The sequence below is a fragment of the Pithys albifrons genome, chromosome 1 (genome assembly GCF_047495875.1).
Source record: "Pithys albifrons albifrons isolate INPA30051 chromosome 1, PitAlb_v1, whole genome shotgun sequence".
NCBI lineage: Eukaryota > Metazoa > Chordata > Aves > Passeriformes > Thamnophilidae > Pithys > Pithys albifrons.
The window spans coordinates 9,886,058-9,895,329 of record NC_092458.1 but is presented as its reverse complement, the minus strand read 5'-3'; positions in this window follow the sequence as shown (position 1 = coordinate 9,895,329).

Here is a 9,272-nt window from a genome sequence, read left to right as displayed (position 1 = left end):
GCCTGCTTTCACAGGAATGTTGTACAGTTAACAGCTTGCATTTCCATGAGGTGCTTAGATATGACAAGGAGAGTTGTTACGGATAGGCAGAGGAAAAACATCAGAGTCACTTCAGTCCATCAGCTTCTAAGTATGTCCTCGAGATCTTATTGCTATGTACATTAAAGCTTTAGAAGTAAAATCTCCCTTTGTTTGCCGAGCACAGCACATGTGACAAAGATGTGAGTTCATGAAGTCCACTCTTCAAATACACAATTTGCTCTACCGAGTCTCTAATAATTTGTCTTATGAAACCTGCTGGGGATTTCTCATTCTAAGAGTTAAATTGATTCAGTCAAGTTAAAGGCAATCCTGTATTTACTTCTGCTCCAAACCCTGTTATTACTCTTCCATTTTCCTTCTATCAGCTAAGGCAGTGGACTGCAGTTCTATTTCATCATTTTACAGTGACTCAAACCCTGCTCTGCCTTCTGTCTTCTGTTCTGCCAGCCTTTCAGGAATAAACAGTGGAGAAAAGGGCATACCAGGTGGTCACCATGGAGAGGACCACACAGAGGGACTAATTGGGCACTGCGCTTGTGGTTTGAAAAGGGCACAGATGTGAGATTTCTGGAACAGTACACATGACAAAAGAGTAAACAGTAAAATGGGGCAAGAGATGGAAATTCAGAACTGTATTAGGATGCCTGAGTCTTCCATATGGCCAGAGTTCCTGGGTAGAACTCAGTCATTACTATAAAAAATGGAGTTTGAAGGGGCAACTTATTTCTGCTGATGGGTGAAATTATTCTTATCAACATCTGGGCATACAGGTTTTATTCATAACAGCCTGGAGTCCCACATACCTTCCCTTTGAGTTACAGGTGAGACCAAAGAACTTGTAGAGATTCAACTGTTACAGGCATTGTTTCTAATGGAAAATGTAGTGGGATGTTCTTTGCTACACAACTTGGCTAAATTAACTTCAGAGGAACAGTGAACACCTGAAAAGAGTTTTTCAAAGACTTTATATTTTTGCATGACCCTTTAATTCTCAAAATTAATTTGCAGTTCTGTTGGTTCATGTGGGACTTAGAGATTTGGAGTTTCTCTTATTGCATCACTGTTGACCTCCCTAAGGACTGCAAAGACTTCTTCAATAACGAAGAATATAATTCTAGGAAAAAGAGGGATTTCTGAAACTTGTGGGGTAGCTTCATATTCTTTCCCCAGGACTCTTTGGTGCAAAAATGGCATTTAACATAATACCTCAAGGTCAGACACAGCCATGAAACTTTCCTGCCAGTTTTAGCTTTTAGCCAGGTGAGTAGGTTGCAGAATCATAGGCTGATTTTCTTTATGTCTTTAGCTGAGCTGGAAATGTGATCTGTATTTGTCAGCTTCAGGCCATACACAGAATTGTGCTGAAACTTCTAAGGTGATGTAGATTGATAGACATTTTGAGACTAACACTTTCGTTTTGTTAAATCCTGTGATGTTACTAAGTCATGGATAATCTTTATTCACAAAAATAATATCTTTGCAACAGAAATTTATTTCAACATTTTGCATCACCTCCACATTCAGTGGAACTTGGTCCAAATGATCTACAAATTATGGAAGCAGTTTTCATGAGAGGTGTTTTATTTGTTTGGAAGTCATTTTTGCACCACAAACTTTCACATCATCAGGCAGCTTTCTGAAGCATTTTTTTTAATGTCAGAAACAGCAGTTTTTGTCTACAACAAAACAGACCTGTTGCAGAGAGGATGTATTCCTCCATTGAAATATAGGGCACAGAGCAAATGATCTTTCTTCTGATATGTCTCTTTATATAATCAGTGTTGTCATGACAACTGCAGAGTTGCCTTTCCAGTAGCAGATAAATGACTAAGGGCCTTTGTCTTACTGATGAACATGTCTGTAATTCGCAGTCTCTCAGCAACAGAAAACACAAATAACCATCCCACACAATTTGTTCCTACTCACAGAACTTTCTGTGTAAATGACACATTACTTATAAACAGGAAAAACTTTTGATTCTGCCAGCACTTTGCACTTCACAGCCAAAGCAGCTTTGCAGACCATATGTGGGTGCAGGAACAGTGATTGAGGGAGAAGCAGAGGAGCTGCCCACAACCTTCTCCCTTGTATAATAGAGTAGATACCTGAATGCACTGCACCAATGGGGTGAAGGAATCTACCATTCCTTTAGACTCCTGATGAGTCTGCTGCAGTTTTTAGGTGACACCTTACAGTGAGAATGTACATAAAACAATTGGGTACTAAGTTATAGAAATAAAAGCCTGGAAATGTAGGTGCTTTCTTTGTCTCAAGGAATGGACCTATTTCTAGTGCTTGCTAATCTTATGTCTCAGTTGTGTCACTTTAAGGCTGGGGGCAATATACCTTCCTCACTTTCACAGCTACTATGATCAATATTTTATTGATGTCTGTGAGATGTTCCTCCCATGAAAAGAAGCAGAGTGGAATAAGCTTTAGCCAGTGCAGAACGAGAACAAAGAATGAGCTTATGCTGCATTTAACTGAGTGACTGTGATGTCCTACTTTAGTGGACAGGAGTAAAGGTAGAGTGCTTTGGAATATGGCTGAGAGAAATGGTGTGTTTATAAGCTCATGAGTTAATTACCATTTCAGATTTATGGTGAACTCACATCAGTAGCCGCCCCTCTGGCTCAACCTGACAGGGTCTCACATATTCCCTTGGATGCAGAATCCTACAATGGCTTGGGTTGGAAGGGATGTTAAAGATCATCTAGTTCCAATCTGTCAGACATCCCAGTCTACATCAGCATAAGCAGCATATACATTGTATACAATTTAAAAGGTTAGGCAACACCTGAGTCAGAGAGAAAATGGGGAGTAGCTGAATACCACTGCACATCTCCTAGAGAATAATGTTAAATACCTCAAAACAAGTAATCCTTAGGAGCTTTGTCTAATGTACCTCTGACTATGCAAAAAACCACAGAACCATGAAATCATAGACAATGAAGCTGACTAATTAGGGGGGGTGGGGGTTCTCATTTTGTAATTGTCCAGTGTTGTAATGCAGTGTCCTCACTGTCAAGAAACTGAGCTTGAAACAGAGGAATAGCCTTTTATAATATTCCCTATGCAAAGAATGGGACTTAAATAGACAAAGCGTATTAAGGCTGCCTCTGATTACAGGGTTTCTTGAGATTGGGTTTCCATCAAAAATACCTTTATTAATCACTGGTGCATGGCCTGATGTAGGATGCAATGCTCTCAGTTGCTGTGTTATACAGGCAAAAACACATTCTCAGAAATCACCAATTATTCCACAAAGCCATTTTCTGTTTCACTCTTTCCTGCTAACATATACTACATTGCAATATAACACCAATGATTACTATCCTGTATTTTTAGATAGCACTCTAGAAACCTTCAAAACTTGTAGTCACCGCTGACCCTCAACTGTCATTGCACATGACTTCACTGTAGTTGTATCAGTTTGTACACTTTACTGTTTCTTTTTGCCTTGCCGTAGGTTTGCAGGCAGTTTGCTATGGCTGTATGGACTGCTAACTTGGTAATTGCTGCAGCTTATTTCAGGTGAGTACTGACTCAGTTTCTGATTTTAGCAAGCATAGGTGTCTATATCTGAGATGATCATGTCACTCTTCTTTAACAGAGAAATAGGCGCCTCTTGCTTTCCACAGACTGTTAAGGGAGCCAGCTTTGTGTATCTCTGCCCAAGTAAGTATTTTTGTTTTTTATCATTTGGAATGAGTTCTGCTAACACTTCTTGTGAACTTGTCTGGCTGGAAAGCTTTAATGTAAGTAACTACATGAAGAGCAGAGCTGGGGTAGGTGTTCCAGGAACTGGAACTTTTCTTGGCTTGTCCAGCTATGAGGCTCATTCCTTCTCCTGCAAAGACCAGCTTTTATGAAAATTCATAAGGATGCACCAAAATCAAGAGCAAATTCACCTTTATATTAAGCAGAGCTGTAGTTTACACAGTTTTAATGAATCCTGAACCTTGTGTGAACTCTGCAGGTAAAAGTGCCAATCACAGCTCTGAGAATCCCATGGCAACTCAGAATATTGTATCTGGCAGGATGCAATAGCTTTGAGATAATTTATATGGTCATGTTGACTTATTTACCTGTCATAAACATTGAAAGGAAATATTTACAAGTTTAAATCTTTTCAAAAAATCTCCAGCATCCCTCTTAGAAATGTACACAAATGAAGATACATATTTCAGATATTCTGATTGGACACATTGGAAAGAAATATTCACTCACTTCAGGAAAGTAGCAACAAAATTTTTAGGATTTGAAAAGCCCTGAATTATGGATATACATGAGGTCTTTTAAGAAAAAAAAGAACTAACATTTTTCTGGCTGGCCCGGCAGGACCTCTGAGAGGACATAGAACGCTGCCTGAGGAGACACGGGATAGCTTTTTACTCAGGCAACAATTTCTTAAGCAGTCCTTTGCCTTTTGTGCATCACTTTGAGTTGTTTCCCTTTGATGATCAACCACCACCACCCTTGCTACTTTACTAATATGCTGCTGGGGAAACCATACATCAGGCAGACTCCAAAAGTGGATGGATCCAGGTGGCTACAGGCAGACAAAACAGCAGCTTATGGCCACCCTGCAGTGTTGAAATGTAATTAAAATGGTTCCTGTCCTGCTGTCTGTTTTGTGAGGTGCTGCTGGAGAGTTCAGGGCAGGGGATCCCGCTGTGCCAGGATGCTGTGAATGCTCCGTTCGCCTCCATGTCGCTTCTGATGCCAGAAGGCAGCAAAGCACATGCCAGCAGGGCTCTGAAAAGCTCCCCAGACTGCTTTCTGTTTGTATTACATTGTAACAAGGGCCTATGTGCTCTCTTTGACCCACCCTGTCCCCCTGGGAAGGAAAACATGGCAATTGATAATTCCAGAAATCATTCTTGTTTGCTTTTCCCTGCTGCAAATGGTCACACCCTGCTGCCCAGGGCTTGCCTTGCATCCAACAGAAACAGCCCCTAGGAAGAGTCTTTTTCTGCTTGTAACACCAATTTGCAGAAGAAAGGACCCACTTTGCACCGTGGCCAGGCAGAGGCAGCGTGCCCAGACACCATGGAAAAGGCACTGTCCCACTGCCCTCTGCCTCTGTTGACCCCTCCTCGCAGGGCTGAGGCACCAAATACGGCTGTTAGAGGGGATCTGTCTGGAGAAAATGCGACCGTGCACAGTCAAGGAGAGGCTCAAGTGAGAAGCCATAATTGACTTCTTATTCAAGCTGGCCTAATTATAGTAGTGAGATGTGGCTGGATATTGGTGAATGCTGTGCAAGGTAGCAGGAATTTGGTGCCTGGGATTCATGGGCTGAGGCAGGATGACAGGGCATGATGAGGCAGGATGACAGGGGAATTCCTTACTGTATTGCCATTGAAGCAGAACTGTAAAAAGCAATGCTTTTTAAGGCTCATTGTCATATCTATATGCTATACCTACATGGCTGTATCACTTACGATCAGATTGTGCCCTTCCCATCCCTGGAAATGTTCAGGGCCAGATTGATGGGGGTCTGAGCAGCCTGTTCTAGCCAAAGCTGTTGTGCCCATGATGGGAGTTTGGAGCAGGTTGATTTTAAGGCCCCTTCCAAACCCAAACCATTTTATGATTCTGTGGTCCTGAATCAAGAACTAGGATTTATTTGTGTTCTTATCTGTTCTAGTTTAAAAATCCCAAATCTTCGTAAACTCCCAAATCTTTGTCTGTGAAGCCTAGACATGAGTTTAGAAATACATTTCTCATTTATATAGCGTATTTTGTTTGAACTAGTCAGAAGATACAAGATGTCTTGCTGTCAGTGTAAATTTATGCAGGAACACTGCTCGGCACAAAGTACAAAAATGGCCTTGTCAAATGCTAAGGCTCTTCTTCCTCTTCATTTCTGAGGCATGAAGGGTTCTGGCTACTCCAATTTGCATGTCTAATTAACTTCAAATTGCTGGTTCATTTTTGTAGCCTGTTGGCTGTTCATTGTGCACAAGACAGAGAGAGATAAAAGCTTCTGTCAAAGAATCAGCTGTAATTAGAGATTTCTCCTATTCTATGTATCCCCTTGATGACAAATATTGAAAGCCACAGGCACATGATTTCATGACTTGCAGTTTGGATCACAAGTATTACTTGTGCAGTGTGATCTCATGGAAAAAGACATTCCAGTGTGCCAACACTGCCAATATGTAATTAACAGAACAAATTAGGTATGCAGGTTTGAAAGTGGAGCCAGTCATGCTAAAACCTGTTCTTACACACATTATCTCCTTCCCTTCCCAACCACCTTTTCCTCCTCAATTTTAGGAAGAACTCTATTAGCACGGTAAACAGTGATGGAAGATAATTTAGAATGAGACTGGAATTTGTCATGGGATTTTATGGAAATCAGTGGGCCTACATTAAAGAGTGATTCAAGAAGGACTCGGTTCTACAATCTTTCCTCTGACTGTATTGGCAGAGGTTTCTTTGTAAACTTATGAACAAGAAGTCTAAAATGCTCTGGCACTTTCTGATAAATGACACTGCTGCTTCTCATCAGATGAGCCTTAGGAGGTCAGTTACACGTTGGGAGCTTAGTTGAGGAGTGTTTTCTGCCTTAATGGAAAACAGCTGCAGAGGCAAACCTGCCAAAGCTGAGTAGGATAGCAGCAAATCTGCACTATATAGGGTAATTATTCACTTCTGAGGAAGACAACAAATAGAAAACCCCTTCCTTAAATGCCTCCAGGGCCTCAAAGAAAATTATATAAACTCAAAAGTAGATGACTGGAGATTCCAATACAAACCTCCTCTAGAAAAGCCCAGCAGGGAAAAGACAAAATGGTTTCTCAGGTGTGAGGCTATGGGATATGTGGGAATATTTTTCTATACTGCAGAAATACATGCCAGGTGTGAACTCTCCCAATGAGCCACACACTGAGTATGGCAGCTCTGATACTAAAGCATTAAACTCAAGCAGGGAAACAGCATGAAATACACAGGAGGTGATGTGATCAAAACTTAATCAGCTACAGCTATCCCTCAGTGATCATCTGCCTGTATCTGTGAGTATGTTTGTGCCAGCTGCAGCAGTTCAGGAGGAGCGCAGTGGTGGGAGTCACTCCAGTGAGTTTGGCCAGTGCACCTGGGAGGGAGTCACTGTCAATGAAAGACATGGAATGCTGGTGACAGTCAGGAAGACCAGCTGGAGCAGCAAACTACACCTGTGAGCAACTCAGAGACACTACTGGAAACAACAGCAGGGTGAAAGAAAACTTGTTGGGACAACCGCAGAGGTGAGCCACTAATGTGATCACAGGCCTTTAACACTTCTATGAAGACAGGCTGAGAGAGTTGAGGCTGTTAAGCCTGGAGAAGTGAAGTAGCCTTCCAGTGCCTAAAGGGGCTTACAAGAAGACTGGAAAGAGACTTTTCACAAGGGCATGTAGTGATAGGACAAGGAGGCTTTAAGCTGAAGGAGGGTGTGTTTAGATTAAATGTATGGAAGAAATGCTATACTGCAAGGGTAGTGAGGCACTGGAACAGGTTGCCCAGAGAGCTTGTGGACTCTCCCAGTGCTCCTTTGCCTGCTTTGAGCAGCTACACAGGGTGAGCTTGGGGGAAGCTGTGCTGCTCAACACACCCTGCAGCAGATGTAGAACTCACTTTGTTCTCAGCATTGTATCTCAGGGCAGTTCTGTAAAGCAGCAAAACCCCCCTGAATTTAAAGTACTTGTCTTACTTCATTCTTTTTTAAGCAAGAAGTAACTGTGCAACTGGAGAAACAGTCAATAAGAAACTCTTCCCTCTGTCTGCCAAGAGAAATGTCACTGGGAACCAATTTTCTTCACTGTGAAGATTGTTAGTGTTGTCCACCTAAACCTGTCATGCCAGCAGCAACACACTGAAAACATTTAGAACTCCCTCTAGTGTGGTAAGTATCACAGTGAACCTACAACAAAAGTCAGTTGTATATAATGTCTGCCACTGTGACATGGAAGATAACACAATGGAAAATCACTGCTAGTGCCAAAAGCCAACATGACCCATGACTGGAAATAACTAAGTTGTTATTTTAAGGGCTAAAATCAAAATATAGTTCTGCAAAAATTTCTCAGAATAAATCATGAAGTAGAGACAAGTCCAGACCATTATGGTCTCAGTATAGGCTGTTTAAAAGTATCAGAAACATAATACAAAACCAATAAGATTAGTTCCAGTGATCAGATTCACAATAAACTTTTGCAAATTCATCTGTAACACACAGAGTTGGTAATAGGAATATTCAGATAAATCAGTACTTGCAATCTCCTGCCTCATACTTCTTACAAATTGTTAGTATCTTCCCTTGTCTGGTAACAATATCTCCTAATCTATGTAATCTATATTAGCCTATAGGTTCCCTAGTGCAAAAGCACAATGTTTAGAAGGATATTGAGTCTGGAAGCATGCTTATTTTTGTACATAGTCTTCTAGCTGCACTTCCAGATTCACAAGATACCATCTGAAAGAGAACTCAGCTTGTTTCCTAGTAAACAAATGTCTGCAGACCTATTGCCGTGGAATTTTTATCCCCTTTCATTTGAAATAGAAGCAGCCTCACCTACTGGCAGGCATACCTAGGAATGGATGATTTCTTTATAGTGGTTTTGTAAAGGAGTTTTTGAAAACAGATTGGATAGAATTAATGAAGGCTATTAAACTAATTTCGAGCAAAGGGATAAATATTTTAGTTTTTTGGAGTGATTAGTCACCTTCTCTTGACATGTGAGTCTTGTTTTCACACTGTTTTTGGTTTATAATGTTCAGTTGCACTCATTCAGGCCAGCTAGCCTGATGCCCTAGAGGAAGAAAAATCAGCAATGCAATCAAGTATATTCCAAGCGCAATTTTGTTTTATTGCTTACATACTCCAGTCCTGGAATAAAGGAGGTTCCACAGATGTTTCCAGAACTCAGCTCTATCCATAAAAAGACCACATGACAGAGATCAAACTCTCTGAATCCTCATTATCCTAGAACAGCCACCATCTATATACAGGAAATGTCTTTTTTAAAAAATTCGGACCCTTAGCTATCAGCACTGTTTAGCATGTATTTCTATTCCTTTCTAGACTGGGAAATTTGGAAAACCATGGTTGCCAGTACCATCTGGTGTTACAGGTTATAACCAAGTACTTAATACTGTGCATGTGGGTCTGTTCCTGTGACTATTTTCCACATATGACCAAACAGCAGGGTTTGTGGGGCTGACATTTGTGCAAAGAAATC